Here is a 22,999-nt window from a genome sequence, read left to right on the forward strand (position 1 = left end):
CCATTGCAATGTAGCTGTTTTTTGCAACTTATAAGTATACTAATTTACACATCAAAAACCTTTACAAATGGTCTCGTACTCTTCTTTTAATAATGGAAGTTATAAGAAAAAACCCTTCTAGGCTGAATAAGACTCAAGAAATATAAATTCAGAGTTTATTTTGCATTAGGTAGGAACTCATGAAAATAAAGTCTAACCTTTCTAGGCATATGCTGTCATTGGGAAAACATCTACTTAATTTGCTTGTGGCCGAGAGTCCAGTCTTTGACCTGTACTCAAAAGTTTATGTGCTGGAAATGCTGGAAATTAATGAAGTGGATACTCCATTTAAGCATTAGCAGCAGAGTACCAGGGAAAGGCCAGAGGGAAATTAAGAAATGAACTCGGACTTAGGGAAAAAAAAACAAGAAGAAAAAGAAGAATCCGAAATTGGAATCTTTGCCTTTTACACAGTCACCCTCCCACCCCCCAAGTCCTTTTAGTCTGTCTATAAAGGGGAACGGCATTTCATCTAACCTAGGACAGTGCCAAGTATAAGACACACCACTGGTTCTTGTAGAGCCCATTAAACTGGCACAGTGCTTTCTTATGACTTAAGATTTTTTATATTTATTGAAAAAAATTAGATTTAGATTTATATATGCATATAATGCTTTTTCCTATCTCACCCTTTTGCACTCATAAAAAAAGAAAATAGAATAAAAAACAAATTGGTAAAGGAATTCCCAAACTTCTTCACAGACTCCTACACTTTGGGATCACTTCCAATAAAGAATCATTTTTACCTCTAAAACTTTCCCATAAAATATCATTTTCTGTGCCATCCAGAGTATCGTTGATGCTCTTAAATTATGTCTCAATATTGTCTTTTGGGTCTCCTTACAAACTTCTGACATTTTGCAAGTTTTGATGCTGGTGCTTTCTTAAACTGATGCTGACAACTGAAGGTTTTGTGTAAAAATCAAGATCTTCTGCTATAGACTGAATGTTTGTGTCCCCCAATATTCATATATTGAAACCTAATCTCCAATGTATTGGTATTTGGAGGTGTGGCCTTTGGGAGGTGATTAGGTCATGAGGGTAGAGTCCTTATAAAACAGGTTCCAGACAGCTCCCTTGCCTCTTCCACCATGTGAAGACACAGCAAAAAGATAGACGTCTATGAACAAGTATTGGTTCTTCACTAGACTCCAAATCTGCCTGTGCCTTGATCTTGGACTTCCCAGTCCCTAGAACTCTGAGAAATAAGTTTCTGCTATTATAGCATCTCAAATGGCCTAAGACACTATCCTAATAAGGTCCTCGTATAGTTTATGATTGAGACATTGAAGGTTTTAGTTTTTCTATTATACAGACAAAAACGACATCCAGGTCGAGTATATTCACACAACACATCATCACCTTCATCTGATCAGAGTCCATTTTAAGATTACATTAACTGTAGGACATAACCCAATTTGAGAAAAGTTAAAATGTGAGAAATGTACAGCTTAGAATAAATGACATTAAGTGTTTGAGCTGTTACATGTTAACGTGGGCAAACTGAATTAGGCATTTTGACATAATTCTTTAGTCATTAGAGTGAAACAACTTCTGATTAATTTAACCTCTGTATGTGACTTTTCCTTTCATAAGAACACCCTCAAGATCTATTATGTTGGAGTCTCTACATTGCCATCCATGCTTGGGTCTAAAAAAATTGTAATGTCAGCAAAGTTTGCTTTCCCAATTTCTCCTTCCTTGCACAGACTGCTCTTTGTAAACCCCTTCTTCTCTCAGAAAAGGATCCAACTTTTTTTATACCAAGTAGTAAAACACATAATAAAGTGCTGTTCAATTTAAAGTTTAGGAATACAAGCTCTATAATTCCTTCTCTAAGTCCGTGGGACAGATGTGCTTCAGAATTCTTAATTTTCTTCTGATTTTATAAAGATGGTATCATAGATATATATGGTATATATCACATCCTATGTAACCCCAACAGGGTCTAGAGTGGCACCCTGTAATCAGACACATTCATATTTCTGCACTAAAATATATGAATTGTAATACTAAGAGGGATAAATGCTATAAATGGTCTCATTTCATATCTAAAATGTAGTGGCACTGAGGTTGAGTTCCAGATTCCTCAGAGCACAAACGGAAGAAATGAATGTAGTTGCTCAATTTATACTCGATTGATTCTAACCTTCTTCTAATAATTCAAATGAAATTCTGAAAATATTGCTATTCTAGAAGATAATTTTAAAATAGTTTTTTTAAGTTCTATAGGTTTAAAAGAACATAACAATAGAAGAGTTTACTGTATATCCTTATGTTGGAAAAGTTATCTTCTCTGTGGAAAAATCCTACAAGTCAGGCCTCTGGGTTTATTTCCTGTTATGCTTATAGAGATATAAATAAATTAAGAAAATCTTCTCATGAAAATAATCTGATTTTCGAGGCTACGATTTTAGTAAGGAGATCAATAATCTGCCTTCTCCTATATCCTTGACCTACAGGGGGACATGCTTTCAGTAAGAAATTAAAAGTTTCCAGTATAATATTTATAAGAATATTAACCCTGTTACAGTGAAGAAAATCCAAATTACTAATGAGGACATAAAATAATTTTTATGTAATCGATTAAAACTATAAGAAAAAGATGTACTGCAACCAAATTGGTGTTAGATAAGTCTCTTAAATAGAGTAACAGGGTGACCGAGATGACAGCCCCAGACTGTCTCACGTGCTATTTATGTGCCTGAAGACTGTCCTGCTACTTTGGGCTACATAACATTTTCTTTGGCTTATTTTCTCATTTCTTTATTATGTTGCAATAAAGTGTAAGTTTCCTCAAAAATGACATTCATAGACAAAAAAAATAGAATTTTAAATCAAAAAGTTGTCTTGAGGTTTTATTTGCAGCTCTTCCTGTCAACACTTCTCCTGATGCCGACTATATTTAGTGAAACTCCCTTTGTAAGCGTGTAACGACCCTTTCGGCTATAACTATCCCGTTAATATTAACAGCTAACATTTTAGGTGTGATTGTAAATGACTTTCCACATGCCAAAAGTGTTTTATTTTTTGAAATGTCAAATTCTTCTTTAATTGCTGGATTTACACAATGGCTACAATAATTCAAAAAAAAAATTTTTTTAAAGCCATTTCAAAAACCATTGCCTAAAGTTATTTTAAAATACAGTGTTTTTAAAATCATAAATACCCCAAGACATGCTAAGTATAGAAAATGTTGCCCTGCAGAATAGCTATTTGAAATATTTGAGTGTCTCTTTTAAGATTTCTTTAAGGAATCTTATAATAGCAAACCAATAAATAAAGGTTAATCTTCTGAAAGATACACAAGAAAGAAATCTAAGCAACCTATATATAAGTCCCATGACCACATAAAAATTATTGTATCCATTGTCATAACCATAGAGGAAAAAAAATTGCATTTGAAAATTTTTCTAATGGGCATGCTAATCTTATTATACAATGCTGCCATAAGGCACCTTCCAGTATATAATACTTCAGTGATTTTTTAGTAATTTAATTTTATTAGATCTTTGTTTTCCTATTTCTCAGTCTCCCTTAAGGCCACCACACATCGGATGGAAAACTATCTTTGAAAGAGGTGCAATTTGTGACTCACACAGAGCATGCAGTTTATCCTGAGTGAGTCTTGAATCCTAACTTATTGACTCCAAGAGGGAAGTCTGGAATTTAAGCAGCATCCCCCATAAACTAGGTTAAGTCTTTATCAGCACAAGAAGCAACAGGCTTGAAGGCTTTAGTCCTAAATTTTCTCCATAGGGAGGGTAATATTAACCTTCTTTACTGTATTGAATTCTCCTAAAAACTCTGTCGGGTTCTGCTATAGTTCTCATGTTACAGGTGGAAGATACTGAGGCTCAAACAGCTAGTCAATCTTGGGCAAGAGTTTGACTAAAAGCCTCTTTGGTTGCAGGTTATTCTATGAATTATACTTCCTTTCCAGACACTGAAGAACTGAGATTTAAAGATGAGTAAAGAGGGACAAAACAATGGTTCTCAGTTGTTTTAGGAATAAATAATGGAACGTGTGTGTGTGTGTGTGTGTGTGTGTGTATGTGTGTGTGTATACTGAGAGAATATACATGCATATAATAATATACTGATGGTTTTGATAGAAAACACCTAGTTTTAAATGCAAATGTAAAACATGTAAATATAAAAATTTAAAAATAGAAGGGTTAATGCTATGATTGTTTATTCAGAAAAGAGTTTTTTCCCTATAAATTTCCAAACACAAAACCACCTCTCCACAAGGATTTAGATCATCTTTCATTACATTAAAATAAATTAATTGCTTTCCATTTCAACTTATTTTTTCTTAAAGCTAGCCAATATTCCCCTAATATTATAAACCCATGTTTCACATGGGTTTTTTTATTAACTAAAAAAAAGTTTAAATTAATGATAAGGGGGAAATGAAAGGATTAAGAGCTTGAGCCTTACCCTCAGAGTGCCTGGATTGAAATCGACTCTATCCCAATTTTCTCAGATTCAAATCAATTGTACCTCAGTTTTCTCTCCTGTAAAATGCAAGTTGTGAGGATTAAATGAGAATATACAAATAAAGCACCTAAGACATCTGATAAACATTAAATTATAACTCTTACATCAAAATAACATGCAGAAGTGATCATTTGAATGTCTTAGACAACAAAATTTCTTCAATTGTCAGCAATTCATATCAGATCTGCGATGGATTATTGAATCAATTCTTCAGCGAATAACTAATGTATTGATTGTCAGTCTGCCTAAATCTTCAAATAATAAGACTTTCTTAAATGTGAATGATAGTCTATAGGTACAAATATCTCTGGTTTCTTGACTTTAAAACCACATTCCAAACCACTCCTGAATCTCTTTAGGCATTTGGAAGTGTCAAACCAGCATAATTCAGTCTAATAATATCCCTATTGTTACATCATAAAAGATTTACAGATAGACAACAGGATCATGATAATCATTTTCCTTTATGTGTATCATGAACTGTGGCTTTTTTAAAGTCTGAAAACAATAATAAGGTTGATAGTTCAAGCATTTTTACCTCTGAAATTCCTGGTTTTGTGAAGATTAGATTAAGAATGATATGGTTGAACAATTAATGCCTAGGATCCCAAGATTAAACTGTAGCAGTTTAATTGCCCCCATAGCAGCCTCAAAACAGCAGCTTGAATTTAGCCATTTAGAGCAAAGGGCTCTTTATAATCCTGGCTGTTAACTACCTGAAAGAGCCCACATCTGCTGATGATCAGGCAGATCAAAGAATGGAGATACGGCAGATTCCACCCACTCCTAGGACCTGTGGAATCTGGGTGGAGGTTTGCATTGCTGCCATTGCAGAGCTGATTTTACTGTATCTGCAGCTAGAACTTTGTCATATGATTAGGTAGACTTTCATTTACAATTAAAGTATTGTGACATGTGTGCTCATTGCTCTGCATGGCTAACTCAAATCTGAGGAAAGTTGGGTTTGTTCTTAGTTGTCAGTAATAGAGTTACTTTAGGTGCCTACAGGAATTTAAGAGATCATATGTGGCATAGCATAATATAATAATCTATAGGTCAGGGACTTTGATTCATTTATCAATACCTAGAATAGGGCATAGACAAGTGCTCAGTAAAAATCTGAGTGAAGAAATAAATAAGGCAAAGCCTTGAAGTGTGACTTAAGCAGGAAAAGGGAAACAAAGACTCAGTGTATAGGAGGAAAGGAAGAAAAAACTAGGTACCTGTTAGGTTAATATAACAATGTGGTGCCAAAAGGCATAGGAAATTAACTATCCAACTAACTCAACACACATTTATTAGTCGCCCATTTTGTTAATTTTCCATATTACACATTTCAGTCATTTATTTAGCTCCTTCACAATTTGCCATATTTAGGCAGCACCTATGTGTGCAGGATTTAAAAGACAATCTGCTGGGGTTGAAAAAGGTGCTTTAAATGTTTTAAATACTTTCAAAGAACTCAGTCAAGAAAGAAGATATTATGTAAGAGACCAAGATAGCATAGCTATGGGCTATTCTACTAGAGCTCTGTACAAAACACTGAGAAAACATTACAAAGTTTGATGAAGGCCATGGAAGAAGCATGTCTCTGAGAAGGACAGAGGGTGAGAGGAGGCTTTATCAGGGGAGCCCAGAATGTAGGTGTCTCCCATCTGCCACTGTGGTTGTGAAGGCTGTTCCCTACACAAAGGAACCCTGCCAAGGGCTGGATGGCCACGCCACTTGGACAGTCGTTCACAGGACTCTATCAGCCTGAAATATGGGTGTCTTTTTCGAATTCTCTTTCTCAGATAAGGGTTTTTGGGGAATTCATTTTCCTAGAAGAGGCCCCTTTTCTAATCCATCGTCCTGAAGGAGCCTCTTTATTCTAACTTACACAGACGTCATACAGCCACATACCATAAATTTCTTGCCAAGTGAGTTTTAATTTCTTTTCCTTTCTGCAGCTTCCTCTCCCATTATTATAAAGTAAGAGGATGCATAGTTTTGGGGTGGAGGGTAAAGAAGCTCTAGTCCTGGCTCTCACAGGCATAGTAACCTCTCTTCACTATTCTTCCTATTTGCTCTCTGCTATAGATAGAATAATCCCTCTCCCCCAGAAAAGTCCATGTTCAAATCCCCAAAATCTGTGAATATGTTCTGTTACATCACAAAGGAGAATTATAATTGCAGATGGAATTAGTGTTGCGAATTGGCTCACCTTAAAATAGAGGGAATATCCTGGAATATCCAGGTAAGTCCCATGTAATTACAAGTTTCCTTAAAAAGTGGAAGAGGGAGGCCAGAGAAGTCAGAGTGATGTGGTGTGAAAAGGACTGGACACAACACGTCTTCTCTGAAAGAAGGTGCCACAAGCCAAGAACTGCATGCAGCCTCTAGAAGCTGGAAAAGGGTAAGCAGTAGATTCTTGGCCAGAACCTCCAGAAGGAATGCAGCCCTGCCAATGCCTTGATTTTAGCCCAGTGAGACTCATATCAGACCTATAGAACTGTGAAATAATAAAATTCTCTTATTTTAAGCCACTATATTCACTGTACTTTGTAAAAGCAGCAATGAGAAATGAATATGCCCTCTCTCTAGAAGTCCCAGAGACTTCTCTGTTTTGCCTCTTTTTGTTTCCAGGATGCTGCTCTTTCCTGGTCTATATCTCTTACTCTTCCTTCACAATCTCTTTTATTAACTTATCTTTATTATCTCTAAAAATTGGTTCCTCTCCAAGTTACTCAGTTAAGTTCTCTTTTCTGACTCTATATTAATCACAAATTTGCTGAACATGGCCCAGATTCAGCTTGTAGAACTGTTTTGTTTGTTTGTTTGTTTGGGGGGGGATTTATTAGTTTGTTTGTTTCTTTCTTTGTCCTACACAGTGTTTTTCCACAAACCAAACTGAAATGCATTTAGGTGGATATGTGTCCTATAGTTTTCCTCGTAATTTATACCATTCCAAACTGCATTTCACCCAGCCTCCGTCCTGTTTACATTATTTGCTTTGTCCTTAAGGGTTCTGAATTGAAGAACCCTCTCCTAGAACATAAACGTGTGTTAAGAAGTGATATTAAAAAGAATTCTTGGCTCAAATAGATTTAGAAAATGCTAAATTAGAAAAAATAAAGTAGGTTGTTATATGTCAGGAATTGACAGATTTGACGTTGCTAATTATCCCCTAATTGTGTGTGTGTGTGTGTGTACATAGTTGTGTATAGCATATAGTTGTCCATATAAGGTAGCTGCATATAGCACTCATCATCTCCCAATCTGATGTCTCAATGGAATTAGTAGAGCATCTAATAGGCAGTGTTCCAAATATATACATTGAGATATATTCTTTTCATATGTTCCTATTACTACAACCATTACTCAATCTTGATGTCTTCCCAAAGATATAAAAATAATAACTCAAACACTTATAAAACATATACTATGTGTCACATAAGCACTTTCACACATATAAGCTGATTCATTGCCCTAATAGGCACTATTTTTATCCTTATTTTACAGGTGAAGAAACTGAGACCTAGGGAACTTATCATGTGCCCAATGCTATGTAACTAGAAAGTTAAGAAACTGGCTTTGAACTCAACTTGTTCCAGAGTCTGTCTGCTGAACCCTCACATGTATCTAGCACTCACCCCATTCTTGAGCTGGAGCAGTGGGTTTAATATGAGAAAATACTTTCTACCAGAGGTAGCTGAACTGTACTAAGCCACCTCAGATCAGGCTAAATTTGCTGCCCCTAGAGATGTTCAAGAAGAGGTAGGAAGACTCTTTTATAAGGGAATTTTATGGGAGGCACAAGTATTTAGAATTTCATATTTGGAGAGACCTTATGGTTTGATTAGAAAACATCTAATCAAACCATAAGGTCTCTCCAAATATGAAATTCTAAAAGAAAAAGAGAGTCTCTTATGGCTGGGAAGGTAACGAGCAAAGGTGAGGAATTTTGCCTGGGAGGAGACCAATCTGGCTACTACGACAAATTCGTAAAGAGTAGTTAGTTATAAGTCATGCTGCACAGGTAAGCTGGAATCAGACTGTGGGAGGCCTTGAACATCAGAAAAATAGGGATTTGACCTTAATCCTTTAACTGACGGGGATTCCTGAAAATTATCTCATCAGGAAAGTTATAAAGTTTCTTTGTATACAAAGTGATTTGAAAGAAATTCATCAGACAATCGTCTTGATCCACTGAGTGATGACTCAAGTCAGGCCTCTGTTGCATCTCCTCTTCCTTATTTCCACTAGGTGGCACCAGAACTCAAAATCAGGCCTTTTGAAGCTGTCCGCTCTAAGCTTTTACTGGAAGATGACTTGTAGAAAGATATGTGATGTGATGTGAACACATCCAAAAATATTTTTATTGCCAATTCCTAATCTGTCTCTTCACTTTATGTGGGATATTTTTCCAGTAGTTAACAATTTTCAGCTTAACTGACTGTAACGTTCTTAAAAGCTTCTGGGGACTGTGCCAGTTTAGAGTACTGTTGCAGACCAACGTAATAACACATCCTGAAGAAATTGCTAACAGCCAGTTGCAAGTTGATACAGTGAAATTTATTCAATTCTGATGACTTCAATAAGGAGGGAACTGTTCTAATTCACAAGGCGGGGAGGATTTTCAGGTGGCTGGTTGAATTACCTCCTAGACACTTAACTCTAGTTAGAATGTGGAAGGGTTGAAAGCCTGAGCTAACTACCTAATTTTTCAGGAAAGAAATATGAGAGCCAGCACCGGAGCCCTCCTTCTTTCCGAATGCCTTTTCTCAGTATAAACTAGTTTACACAGAAGAGGGCTCCCCCTTTACATATTTCTTAGCTGAAACTCTTTTCCTAGTGACATAGTTCTGTTTTTGTTTTGTCTTTAAAGTAGGCTTTCAGTTTTTGCAAAGTCAGTGTTCTCACAAATCTACATAAAAAAAACAATCATTTCTGGCTACATATAAATATGTATATAGTGACAAAAGCACCCATAAATCAAGATTGCTATTTTAAATATCTAAGACTAATTCATATGATTCTAAGAATCAAAAGGTAAATGGCATATCATCCAAATCAGGTGAGTGAGCACATGGCACTTTTCCCTAAATCCTTCAAACTGAAATTTGAGAAGGAAACACAAAGTTAGTGAACATGTCACAAAGAAGGTATTGTTTAAAGATAAGTAAGCTTTTGTCTAAATACTGTAGTCCCAATTTTTCTCTGATTCTGAAGAAAAAGAAAAAAAGATGTATATACCCTACTTAGTTTTGTTTATTTGAAATTTTTATGCTTTAGTTTTTCTAAACCTGCCTCTTCTAAAATGTGCAGTAGAAGAGAGGTTAAAATAGACGATAGACTTATGGACTAAGATAAATAATTAATGACCTGGAGTAATTAGCTAGAAGATGTTTAATCATTAATCTGTTTGAGTCATCACAAACATTTGAACCTATTCACAAAATATTGCACTAATTATGGGTATATATATTTTATTAAAATGGAAATTAATGTATGATGAGAATCGGCACTTTGAAAAATTAAAATATGGAACAAATCTGTTTGGTTCACTCTTTGTTTGTTAAAGATAAATGGAATTTCGCTTTTCTTTATTTCACCTAATTTTTTAAAAAGTTGTATAAATTCCATCTGTATGTACAACCAAGCAGCCAAACAGTTTGGTTAGGGAGGAAATAATAGTTGGCTAATTTTGTCTTTTTTTAGGGACTTCTTCCAGGAAAGAAAAAAATGCAAAAATAAAAACACCTCATTATTAAAGTATCTGGTGAACAATTAAGGATCTTTCAGAGGACTTACGGAGGAAAAAATGTCCTTTAACATAATACTAAGTTTTGCAATTTATGGCTGTGTTTTTCAATGTGGTGTTTTCCAATACAATTTTATTACAGGCTTTAAATTATACTTTCACAGGAAAGGTCTGTCTTTAAACTTTTAGGTCAGAATTGTTCAGATCTTTTCACACTGAATCAATCAGGTTTAAAGCTGGCAAAATCCATGGCAGCCTTGTAAATCTTTCAAAAGATGTTATCCAATTACCCTTCATGGGCCGCAGGATTCTATAGCGTGACTATTTCCTTCTCTATGAGGAATTAAGTGCTCATGAGAGGTTAGAAACCAATGGAGTTGAAAAGTAAGGTTCTGCATTTTTCCTCCAGTTCACATGGGATAGACCTAGATGCAACTACTAATATATTGTGGGATCTACCACAGTCATTCTGACCTAAACAGTAGCCCTGGCATCACTGAAATTTTACTTGTTTTAAATTAGCAAAACAAAACAAAAATTTCAATCCCGGAATGGTTTCTGTTATAAACTTTATTTTGGATCTGTATTAAAAATTTAGCATAAAGATATACCTTAAATGGAAAGCACAAAAGATCACTATTGCTGTTAGTAATTTTTTTCAAGGAAAATAATTTTTTAGATACATCCAGTAAGTACACATGGTATTGAAAAAGAAAATAACAAAGAAAATAAATGCACTTATTTGGTTGAGTTTTGATCTTCTAAAAAACGTGCTAATTTTCCATTTAAAAAACACATATTAATCTCAGGTCTTCCTCCTCTAGGTTGCCAATATAGAATACTAAGAAAAGGCTAAGAAGACAATTTATTTGAAAGCCTATTTCATGCCACTTGGTTTCAAGGGGAAAAATAATCATGGGTAGAATCATTTTGAAATAATTTTTCGAGAAAAAATGTGAACACACCTAAAGATTCCTTCACAGAAGTTAGAAAAGCACAGCTCTCCCTCGTGATGTAAAAAGCCCAATGGAGGTTATGGGATTCCAGCTGTACCTTTGACCTCAAGGCCTCTGGAGTCATTCACTTGTCATGACCTTTGACCTTTAGCAAATCACAGCTCTGACTATCTGTTTGCCTTGATTTTTACTACCTATAACAAAAGGTTTTTTCTTCTGTGAAATACAGAAGTCGAAGTCATATACATGTTTGAAAATAGTTCATCAGCTAACAATCTGGCAAAGAGAGGATAAGTATCAAAAACAAAACAAAAACAAAAACACAAAGCAGGAAAGAAAATACTCTAACATGTACAGGGTCCTCCAGTGGAGTAGATTGATTTCAGGGACTTCAGTGTGAACACTTGACCACATGTTCCCTCTTTTAAAATCTTTGTTTTCTTTGATTTAAAATGTGATGTGGCAAGAGGTAGGAAGGTCAGTGCTTTTATAAATTGTGCTTCTGATTCTTTGCAGGCCAGTCATTAAAAATTGCAGACATCACCTCTGCAGCTGAGTGTTCATCAACACTTCCTTTTAACCACTATCTAGATTGCTTCCATCTCCAAAGAAATACAATTTCTCTTATCAAGATTGTGAGTGAAAGGTAATTATTGTAAACACAGGGAGTAAAACGTAGTATCGGAGCCAACTCAAGTACAGATGAGGAAGCCAGGCAGTTCATAGTTTTAAATATGTATATAGAAGCCCTCTGAATTGAATATTTAGTTACTAAATATATACAATTCTAAATCCCAAATATTACTTAGTCTTTATGACATCAACTGCTAAGAATCTAATACACACTGCTGTTTGGTAACAATCATATGATTTGAATTTCACAAGCTTTCCTTTCTAATACTCTAGTTTGTTTGTTTGCTCAACGTAGCAAAGAGTGATGTACACTTTTACACCAAGATGAGAACAAATGGAAGCTCTTGAATTAAAATGCGCTAGGATTTGTCTATGTAAGGAATATTTTTTTTTATGGCTATTTATTTCCCAGCAGCACGGAGATTCTTAGTTTTTCAGTTTGCATTAAGATGGAAGTTCTCAAATATTTATTTCTGGGACAGTTTCACTTTTGCTATTTCCAGTGACTGTTTAGCATTTGTTTACAATCCACCATTTTTTTTCTCTGATAGTTTCCAGGATCAAAAGAAGTACTTGCTACCTAGAAAATACAGTGAAAACTGGTACATTGATGAAGTTAGTTCTAGGGGGGCCAAGCTACCTAGTTTAGTCAGAATTTAGGAAGAAAATTAAGTGTTTGCCAAATACTCAAAAAAGTCTGTTTAAAATCTTTTCAATAAAGATTTTTCAATATTTGTAATTCATTTTAAAGAGTTAGAAACAAATCTCTTAAAAATCTTAACACAAATCTTTTTATAGAAGATTTGTAATGTCTGTAATCAACAGTTTTTATGATCTCTAGACAAAGTATTCAATAAGATGGTGCCCAACTATTAAAATGTTAACTTTCCTGAGTTAGAGGTAGGATAAACTGAATGCACCGCAAATTGTAGAGTGAATATGCTATCTGAATGTCCTGTGATGTGCTATGTGACATACTATGATATCTGAATGTACTTGTTCCTAATTTTTACATCTATCACTGCAATACCAAAAACTTCATACAGCAATCACATTCCTTTCTCTTTAGATCTTACCTAAAGGATTTTGGCTTCAAATTAGAATTCTCAGAATTTAGTTTTCATTACCTTTCCACTGGAATATTTATGACTTCCTGTTGAGCTAGGCTTCAGTAATACTTAGCCATGTGGGCATTTGGGGGAATTTCTTGCATTCTTACCTGAAAATGTTTTTAAATAGGAAAGTTAAGTCAATGGAAAAGAAATTGACTCCTTGATTTCACAGAAATCTGTAACACATCATTTGAATAAGATAACTGAATGATAAACATGATCCATGTTTTAACTTTTTCTACTATGTTAAGCCATCTGAATAATACTGGTACTCACTTTCTCCTTATTCCTGAGGTATAAGGTCCAGAATCTTTATAACTATGATTTAAAAATAATAACACTATGAAAGATAGTAAAGTTTATTTAAGGTTTTGCAAAGCTAATGTTGACAGCAATATTTGAGACTCTGATTTCAAACTCTATTGACTATAGTTTTCCTCTAGAGCAAGAAATTTTTGAAACACACACACACAAAAAATACTCTCACTGTTTTCCCCTCTCACCACCCCACACGAACCCCTCACTGCCAGTACTGCTGAAAAAAGTTCCCTTGGCTATCTATTCAGATAGAGCAGGGTTTCTCAACTTATTACTGTTGACAATATAAATGGGATAATTCTTCGTTGTGTGGAACTTTTTTCGTTTTAAAAAGTATGTCCTGGTCTCTACCCTATAGGTGCCAATATCACCCACCCCAACTTATGACAACCAAAAATGTCTCCAGAAATTGCCAAATGTCCCCAAATTGCCCCCCATCTGAGAACCACTGAGAGAGATTAAATCCTTAAGAAGTATCCTGTTTTCCTACTTACCAAAATCTTTATTAGTCAAGGTTCTTCAGACAAACAGAACCAATAGGGCGTGTAATACACATAGAAAGAGATTTATTATAAGGATTGGCTTGCAAGATTAATGAGGCTGGCAAGACCACATCTGCAGTTGTGGGCCAGCAGGCTCAAGACCCAGGGGAGCTAATGGTACAGATGAAGTCTAAAGCAGACAGCTCTAGAATTCACCTTCCTCAGTGCTCCTTTCCCATGATCCTCAGATCTCACACACACAGTCCTTTTAGTTCCTTGAATGTATATTCTTTCCCGACATAGTCTTTGTACAGCTTGTCTTCAGGTAACTAATCCCTCCTCTCAGGTCACCTTCGTTGCACTTCCTGAGGGATTTCTCCCAACCTTCCTACGTAGGTAAAGTCACTCTATAATTACAAACCTTCCTCACAGCACTTCACTGTATATACAACCTTTGAGGCTTTTGAATTGTTATCTTTCATCCCTAGCATATAGTAGGTACTCATCAAATATTTGTTGGCTGACTGAATAAATTAACATATACCCTCAATATGGCCTCCTTTTTCAAATGATTATTGGCTTACTGAGTGATATTGTGATGGTCTAAATCACAAACTTATAGCAATATGGTATACTTATTTGACAAACAGTCATTGTCAACTGCCTGTGGAACTGTTGGAGAAATTACTAATGCCTTACACCCTACTGCTACTGTTTTGTTGATGTAAAAAATGTATAAACCTGTAGAGAATTTTTTTAAGAGATTACTTTAGCCAAACTGTTGACAAATGCCAGGGAGTAAGACCTCAAATGCTCAGGAGAATAACAGTTTTGCAGCTTCTTTTATGTATTTGAAATTAAGGAAGGGATGTGAGAAAGATTGGAGAAAGCAAGGTGGGGATTGGATTACAAGATAGTTAAAATTCTGTGCTCTCTTGAGGTATTCAGTAATACCTGAAGGAGTATTACTTCTGGCATTTCAAATGTGTGTTAACCTAGATGCACAAGAACAAAGGACAAGACTGGCTTAAAAACCTTTCACTAAAGAAGTTATAGGCCTAGGTATGACTACCCACCATGACCTGCCCAGTAAGGAATTTATGATCGGATCACACTGTGAGGTTACTTTCCATGGAATCCCCTCCTCCCTTTTTTTTTTTGTTCAGTTTCTTATCCAGGTTTTTGAACACTGTAAAATGTATCACTTTATATATCGTAGCATAAAATGTGTGGTGAGCATTTGTCAGTGCACCCTACACATTTTGGAATGTAATGATTTAGGGAAAGGTGGGTATGCCAATTACCGATTTATCACCTCTGAGCTCCCAATTCACACTTCAGAGCCCTGCTTTGTGATACCAGAGTTGGAACTCAAGGATTTTTCCTTTGCCAGCTGAAATCATGTTAAGCTTTGTCAGTAGAGAGTATCAGAGGAGGGACAGTACCAGAATAAGAGACTTCTCTTGATTTGGTTGTTTCCTCTCTTATGGATCACGGGGTGTAGATGCTAGAGGCATGTATGCGGGAGATTCAATGACGCATGCTCTTTAGGAGGTTTTGCTGAGTGGAAGACTTTCTGAATGCCAGTCCTTGCCTAGGTTCCCCTACTCCCCAGCCCCTGCCAGCTAGCTATGACCAGATTTGTCCCGGGCTACCCAGTGATTTTTTCTGCCATCCACTGGGTCTAGCCACACCCTCTCCAGTAAAGTCTGCATCTCAGCATTAGAGAGGATGGGCCCCTCCATATGTGTTCCCACATCCAGTACTGTCTCTCAGCCCGAGAGTATTCTTTGAGTTCTTTATCCCCTCTTTGTAGCTACTCACCGGCTACCAGTCAATATAATTCTTTCGATTAAATGTTCCCTTTTCAAATTACTGGTGTGGGTTCTATTTCTTTCCTGGATTTTGTCTAATATAGTAGTTCGATGAGTAAAAACTTGGAATACATATATACAAACACATGTACCCAGTCTTATTTCAGCAATATTTTGTCATTCGAAGATGAAAAATGTTAGCAAGAAGAGCTTTTCATGGACCTACTGTAATGATCAGAATCCAAGAAGCAGAATTTACTGCTGGATGGAGCCCAAGAGGTCACCTAGGCCCTTGTTTTCCAGTTGAAGCATCTCGGTCATTGAGAGGTTAAGTGATCTCATTTACAGAGTGTCAGAGAGGATGTGAGGAGACCCCCCGGGACCTGATAGAAGGCGGCTCCTCTGTGAAATGCCCCCAGCCCCCTATGAGGATGCCCCCTTGGAGCCTCACTAGATGACTCACTGACTTTTTTATGAGGACCCGAGGGAGGAAGAAATTTCTCTCAAGTCTGAGTGCCGGGAATAATTATGCTCTTTCTGAAGACAGCGGTACATTTAGCTCATGGACGATGTGAATCACGTAAGTGCTTGTTTCCCAGTTAGGACAGTGGCCAGAAAGCTCGAGGGCAAAGCAATGGCTCTCTCCTGGCAAGGGGGCAGCACCTCATGACACTCACATCATTTGCATTCTCACCCTCTTCTAGCTTAATCTCAACTGTGTTCTTCTCTGCTTTTCCCTTTGCCTTGATTGCCTCACATACTTTTATTGTTGTCCAGTTATGCATCACTTTAAAATATCTCTTTAAGAATACATTGTCTATAAACAAAATATTTAAGTACAAGTCTTCAATTTTTCTTGTGCTATCTTCGGCATTCTCTTCATTACAGCATTTGCTGACAATGGAAAAGAGTTTAAATACTTCCATCCTCCCAAGATAGGGTGTACCTCGAATGCCTATTAGCAATTTGTTCAGTCATTTCAAAATTCCCCTGCAACTTACTTACCTACTTAATAAGTTTAATAAATTTCCAATGTCATATCCAAATAATAAAAAGTGTTAGACTTCTTAGCGATTCTTTCAGTGCAAAAACATCCAAAGCTTGACAACAAAGCTGATAATAGTCTCAGAAAGGATCATCTTTTTTTTTATCTATTCATTGAATTATAGTGTTAAAATCGGTTTGTTTCAAGGATGGTCATTTAGCAATATTCCATAAGATATAATGAAAAAATCTGTTCTTTTTCTTTACTTTTGTGCTCTTACTATTATTTTCTTGCTGAATAAGCACCTTTCTTTTTCGTGTGTTTCCCTAGGATGATGAGAAGATGGCTATTCAAAACCTTATTTCTGTGCTTCTGCAGCCCGATTTCTACTCTTACCATTGATCATAGGCAACGACTCAGAGTTTGTATGGACAAAATTAATATTTGCCAAATACATCGTAAGAGCTGCTACAAAAAAAAATGGGAAATGTCAGAAACAAAGAAGCAATCACAGAAAATAAACTAACTGCAGCTATGGAAATAGAGAAACTGCACAATATTCCTGCTTTTCTCCTCATAATTCCTTTAAAGAGAGAAAGATTTTGTTTCTCTGTACTGAAGCTGAAAAACAATAAACCTTTGGCTTTGTCTGATTTCAAAGAAATAATTCTAAGCAATGTTGTTTTTATTTTCCTTCACTTCAGAAAAAAGAGGGACACTTAATGACATTGGTAAATACCTATTCTTTGAAGTATCTCTGTAAGAATTTGCCAAAGCTTTTATGCAAATATATCTGGTGTTACAGAACAAAAATTAGTATATGTAAAGATCTAATTGGCTTCGTTGAATGAGATTCATGAATAAGTCAGCATCCCATTTAGTAAATAGAAATGTGCTCAGAGAAGTTGTTCAAAATGAAAGATTTTTATAGGCAGAAACTGGATGGGACAAGGAAGGTTTTAGCAGAAAAAAAGAAAGCATTGTCTCAGACAAGTCGCCTTCCTTTAGATGGACAGGCAGCAGGGGACTTATTAAGCAGATTACCTCACTAACATTGATTGGGAAATTCCAGACTGAGTGGTTTAAGGTCACATTCCTGGGAGGGGCTGAAACAGTAATTAGGTCCAGTATTAAGACTAGGTTCAGGTGTCATGGGCTTTAGCACAGGTGATTCCATTTTCGGCCTGTGATTTTCTCTTTAACACTGGTAACCTTTGACTCCTACCTGGGAAAGCCTTCAATGAAACAATGTCAGGCAAACTGACCTACAGACCAACCTAAAGGGGTAGGGGTTAGGGGCCTGGGGAAACTCTAGGAACTGGGCCACAGAAGCAAATGTGCTAAATAAGGAAGAAGTTAGAATAAACCAATAAGGATCTGATGCTTCTGCTCTCCTCTTGAAGTAACAGTATAAGACAGCCTTTCTGCAGTTTCTTATTTAACTCTGGATGTAGTACACAGATAAGTAGGCCAGCATCCTTTTAACCATCAGATTTTCCATTTATCTCAGAAAATACAAGATTAATTTTCCATGTGATTTAATTGACATATTGGGTTAATGCCCTTCATGCTTTCAAATATATTCTTGTGCCTATTTCTATTATCCAAGTCTTTGATCTTCAAAACTAAAGTCTGTGTTTCTCTTAGGGCTCTTCTGAATGAATAGCTCAACTGAATCAATGAGAAACGAATCCTTATCTTTGGACACCCTAAGTTCTTTATGGAACTGAGCTAACAGAAATCAAGAGACACAAAGAAATCAGAAAAGACACACTTCACATACCACATCCAATCATTTGATATTTATTAAAAGAGGCTACTTGATTTTCAGATACATGTCTTGAAAGTGAGTTGTTTTTGAAATTATTTGTAGGAAAATAGGCTTATGTTTTTCAGTGTTATCAATCATGTGAAAATTTCTGATAAGCACTTTTAGAACATTTTAACAAAAACAGTCTTTCCCTAAAGTTTGTAATCCTTTGCTTAAGGAAAGCATCTACATTATAAGTATAATAAGTTCTGGCATGATGATGTAAGTAAGATCACGCAATGGTATAGAAAAAACAGCTTTCTAGGTACTATGCACAAATAGGTTCCCTGGGAGCCAAGGTAAGCTATGTTGAAATATGCTGCAGTTACATCAGGGCAAGAGCTGACCCTGTGTGGTCAGCTCACTTCTGATAAAATGTAATAAAAAATCCTTGAGTAATTAAATCAAGACCCTAATTTTTCCACTAGAGAGCCCGTCGGTGTTAGCAGAGCATAGACCCTGCAGGATGTGCTACCTGAGCTTCCCCTTGATAACCGAACAAGTTCCTCAAAGGCCATTTGCAGGATAATGTGAGCCAGTAAATATGAAGAGAAGCAAGGCTTGCACGGTACTTAGTGATATAAATATGACAATTCCTGTTGCTATTTTTTGACTCTTGCAGAATTACAGTAGAAATAAGACAGCATCGAAAAGCTATGGCTTAACTGTGCTTATTTTGGGGTGAAGGTAGAGATAAGAGTTGGTGCAGTTAAAAATAAATGATTCTGTTGCCATGGTTTCCTTCTTTATAAATTCTTTTCAACATGAATTGCTGTTGTGTTTAATTTTAGATTCATGCAGATTTTCCACAAATAAGAATTCCTATACATCTGAGAAATGGTTTTTAAAAAGCTGTAGGAAAAGGTTTTTGGCAGTCTGGCTTGAACATTTCTGAGCAAAATAACCTGCAGGGTTCTGGCTTTAGACAACTACCAAAGGAAAATGAATAAAGAGAATGAGAACATAGAAAACTTGCCAGAAGACTACGTTTAAACTTCTGATTAAAACGAGTTCATATTATTGCAACATTTAAGGGCATGTGGAGTATTGAGGACTGCCTCTCAGAACTGTAGTGAGACAGATGCTTCTTCTATGAGTCGCTCTCTTGACAACCAACGCATAAAGGGTTATAGGTGCCAAATGTTAATTTAGACAAATATATGTTTGTTAATATCAAAAGCTCTAATCGTTTTTAAAACCAATTATATAACCTCAGATACAATTCATTTTTAATAAGGTGTCAGAATTACTTATAATGCATACCTGCTCTAAAATATTTCACTTTTTAAAAATTAATAATGGATATTCCAAATTTGAAAAACATAAGTAAAAAGAAAGAGTTGTCTTTTACCAAAAGAATTCTTTTCTTTTTTTTGTGTGTGTGTATGTGTATTTACTATAGGATTGCTTAAATGGTGAAACCTCTACCACAATTAAAACAGGACCTGATTTTTAAAAAGAAGAATCAAATTACTTGAGCAGAAATGCATTATAATACTGTTGCTATGTAAACAGTGGGCACTGAAATATTGGTAAATACTGTTTCAAAAGTATATTTAATGATTAAAGAGTTCACAGTATATTATTTTTGCTGTGTGTTTTCTCTTTCTAAAGATTTTGAGGTTAATCATAAAAAATTCAGAAGTTAGAATACATGAGTTCTAGATAGTAAAGGATGAAATTCATTATGACTGAAAAGAAATGAGTGAACCGTATATGTCTTTTTAAACTTATTTTCTAATTCTGTCATTCTGCTTTATTACAGTAATTAATCAACTTTTTGTTAAGTGCACATTTAGTGTTTTATTCATGCTAACTTTATTTTTGCTTTTTCTTAATAAGAACTGAAAATTCAAAAGTGAAAATGATTCTTGCAGTATTTCAGGCCAATTAAAATTAAAACAATAGTTTGTGGTATTTCTTTCGATGTACTCTAAATTTAAATTTACACATAAATTTTGGAGGATTTTGGGTGTGGGCTTGTGTGTGTCTGTGTGTTTGTGCATATGTCAGTGTGTGTGTGCACATTTGGGGCAGGAAAGGGGTTTGATTTTAAGATATTACAACTAAGAGCACAAACATTTCCCAAGTTGATGGAATAATTACACCAATCTCCACTTCTCTCTTTAGGTGTGAGGAGATTGCCTCATGTTTCCTAATATCTCTATAATATAATAATCAGGAAAAAAATTGTGAAAATTCAGAGGTTTAAAATTTCCATGCAAAGATAAGACCTTCTTGTTAGAGTAGACTTTTTCAAGCTCCTGCTCTTTCTGGGGAGTTGAGATAGCCAAGACATGTTTCTTTGATTTGCTCTGAGCCTTGCTTATGGCTGACTTGGAAGAATAGTTGACCAGGTTTTTCTTTCTTTTTCTCACTACAAAATTATTTATTACAACACACAGCTTTAGAGCAAGCCTCTTATGTACGAGCACAGACTACCTTAACTAGGAGGCCCCTTTCTTCCCCCTTGCCTTGTAGAGCTCTTCTATCAAGTCTTTCAGATACTGGATCTCTTTGGTCAAGGAATCTGCCCTCTCTTTCAGAGCCTCATTCTTCTTTTCTAGCTCCTTACACTCACCAGTGACAGCCTCTTGCTCTGCCCTCTTCTTCTGGTGGTCCCTAGTGGCTGCTGTCTTGTTCTGCTCCAGTTTTTTCAGCTTCTTATCCAGTTTCTCACCCCTTCCTTTTTCTGCTACTGTCTTCTCTCCAGGAGGGGCATGTGGTTTGGGGTCAGGTAGACCCACAAAGGATATCTGGAGACAGCAGGCTCCTAATTGGAGAGGCTCTGGAGGTAGAAGGGCTATGCTGGGGAGAGCCAGATAGGAATTAGGGCTCACACAGATACTACTATCCTTATCTAAAGTGGCATCTTCCTACTTTATGCACTAAGGGATCGTGGTAATGTAAGCAGTAGAATCTGATTTCTATCTCCTTCAGAGAGCTGCCTAGCTCTAAACTAAACTAAACTAATGATCTGGAGTGGAGAACAGGCCTCTTGGGGAAAGGAGAAGAGGTTGCAGGAAGGTGAAGGAGGCAACCTGGTTGGTTTGGGGTAAACTTTCTGAGATGGCCAATTTGGTTCGTTGTCTGAGGGAGCTCCTTATTAGTTTCCCAGACCGAGGGGTCAAAGAGATCACATGTTTCATCCAACGTGGCCAAAAGCTCATTGGGCATGGTTTCCTGGTCATCTAAACTTAACAGAGACTCAAAGTCAAACTCCTTCAGATCCATTTTCTCCACCATCCAATCCATCCTGGAGAAGGCATCCTCCTTGCCGTTTTCTGAGGCATTGACCAACTCCTCCAAGCCAGCCATTCGGAGGGGCCCCGCCTTAGCCTTGTCACTAGAGAATCCATGAGGTTCGAAGTGCTTGGCCACCTCCAGGTAGTCGTCTAAGAGACCCAATCTTTCTTCAGCCCAGTCTTTCTTTCTACTGGTCGAAGGGGAACATCAAGTCCCCCTCTAACACCTCGCAGCTCAGGAAGCTCATCCCGGTCATGTTGCGGGGCTTTGCTGGAATCGAGGAATGTGCTTAAATATAAGGTGTATTTGTTGGTTACAGCTGGATACCGTGAGAAGCGCCATGGCTTCAGCTGCTGAGATGTGCTACGGAGCCTGGTGCTGCTGCCACCAGCCCTGCTGCCTCTAATGCGCCATGGTGGCGGTGAACCTGCGGGAGCGGAGGAGGGAAGGAGCGTGCTCACGGAGCAACTCTACATCTGTGGGTGGGAGGAAGAGAAAAAATGACCAGGTTTTCTTAATAGCAGCTTGCCTCTGCCCTAAGCTAAAAGTTTCATGGGCCTTTGGACAACCGTGGGGATTCTGTAGCTATTAAGTCATTTGACATTGCCATAAAAACTCAAGCTATGTCCTCTTGTGATAGGCTAGTGTATACTGGCCTTCCCACCAAGAACAACTTGACAAGCTTAACAAAATACTTTTCAAGATTCTGCTTGAAGATTTAGAGAGCTATCAAGGCAGTCAGACTCAAGGAGCCAAGATCTCAATAGGAGGATAAACTCATTGACATAAGCCTCACATTTTGTGCCACTTTTCCCTTGAGCTATCTGCCCTTCCAAAGCAGCACAGACAGAAAGGCTGAGAAGTTTAGGAGAAAGTGAATATAAAGAGACAGAGAACTTTAGTTGAGTTTTTTACAGTCTCACAAGCCTGGGGACTGAATAATTGGACTCCTGGACTGAGGGGGCAACAGCCTGGAGAGAAGGTAAGCACAGAGAAGCTAACCCAACAATCTGAGAACCTAGAGGAAAAACAGATTACAGGTACAGATATAAGATAGACAATGATATTATGAGCCACAGACTTTACAATAACTCAAGAAACATGTGACAAAATGAAGAATTTCATTAGTACTGTAGACCAAATGTGTGTGTCTTCCCAAAATTCATATTTTGAAACCTGATACCCAATATGATAGTATTAGGAGGTGAGACCTTTGGGAAATGATTAGGTCATGAGGGTAGAGCCCTCACGAATGGGATTAGTGCTCTTATAAAAAGAGATCCCAATCAGAAACCTTGCCCCTTCCTTCATGTGAGGACACGGTGAGAAGACAGCCATCTGTGAACCAGGAAGTGACT

General features: G+C 36.7%; 1 pseudogene; it reads right to left on the reverse strand.

The window, feature by feature from the left end:
• Nucleotides 1-20,842: 20,842 nt before the first annotated feature.
• On the reverse strand, nucleotides 20,843-21,897 carry LOC120582643 (cyclic AMP-dependent transcription factor ATF-4-like; annotated as a pseudogene).
• Nucleotides 21,898-22,999: the final 1,102 nt, after the last annotated feature.

This window comes from Pteropus medius, unplaced genomic scaffold (assembly GCF_902729225.1).
Source record: "Pteropus medius unplaced genomic scaffold, Ma_sr-lr_union100, whole genome shotgun sequence".
NCBI classification, from domain to species: Eukaryota; Metazoa; Chordata; class Mammalia; order Chiroptera; family Pteropodidae; genus Pteropus; species Pteropus medius.